A 921-nucleotide genomic window follows, 5' to 3' on the forward strand; every position below is an offset into this window, starting at 1 on the left:
AAAAGCTTCGTTTGCTTCCAAAAATTTTTAAAAGGTCAGTCAATTTTAAGGAAAAACTTGGAAAATTTTGATTAAACCCAGAAACAAAGAAAAGCTGGAAAAGAGGAACCTTGTTTTTCCTGTATTTTTGATTAAATGCCCAACTGTAAAAAATTTTTAGTCTTATACACAAATTTTCAAAAACATTGTAAGGGCATATGAAAGAATTTTAGGAGTTATGTTGTTATAAAAGAATCTGTAGTTGTTGAGATAGCTTATGTTGACACTTACATAACATTTAATGAGAGGAAGTCAGTGACAGAGTAGAGATTTTGGTGGCTTGAAGTTTATTTTACTACAATTAAAAACACCGCAGACTACTAAAACACTTTTTGATTTTCCAAGATGGACATTACCTTTTTTTTTCTTTTTTTACCAGTAAAGCTCTTAGTCAAACAGGCTGCCGTTTTGAAATAGGTTATCAACATTGAAAAATTTTGTACTTCCCGCCAGCAGAAAGAGGACAGCAAAAACCAGGGTTTCAATAGAATTTTATGATAATTGATATTGGAAATATATGGAGAAGTATATTTTATATATGAAACTACATTTAAACATTGAAAAAATTTTTTCAAAATAAAACCCTTTTTTCCCATTTTTTTGCAATGTTCATTGAACTGTTGTATGGATGATTGTTAAATTTTGATATTACAAAATACCCTATCCCTATTTTTAGGTATATCATCCCAACATCGACTTAGAAAAGGGGAAAGTCTGTCTAAAAACATCCTGCGGAAGATTGGAAACCAGTCCTCACCATCAACTCAATAGTCTATGGACTTCAATATCTGTTTTCTTGTTAGTAATATGTTTATGCATCATTCTTTATGTTCCTGTAGATTTCAGAAACCACATCACACAAACACTGCACACAGCAACGCT

The 921-nt window shown here is 31.1% G+C and overlaps 1 pseudogene; it reads left to right on the forward strand.

Moving 5' to 3' along the window:
* LOC119591643 overlaps positions 1-921 on the forward strand; it is a 16,526-nt pseudogene that overhangs the window by 13,270 nt on the left and 2,335 nt on the right.

Source organism: Penaeus monodon, chromosome 29 (genome assembly GCF_015228065.2).
Source record: "Penaeus monodon isolate SGIC_2016 chromosome 29, NSTDA_Pmon_1, whole genome shotgun sequence".
Classification (NCBI taxonomy): domain Eukaryota; kingdom Metazoa; phylum Arthropoda; class Malacostraca; order Decapoda; family Penaeidae; genus Penaeus; species Penaeus monodon.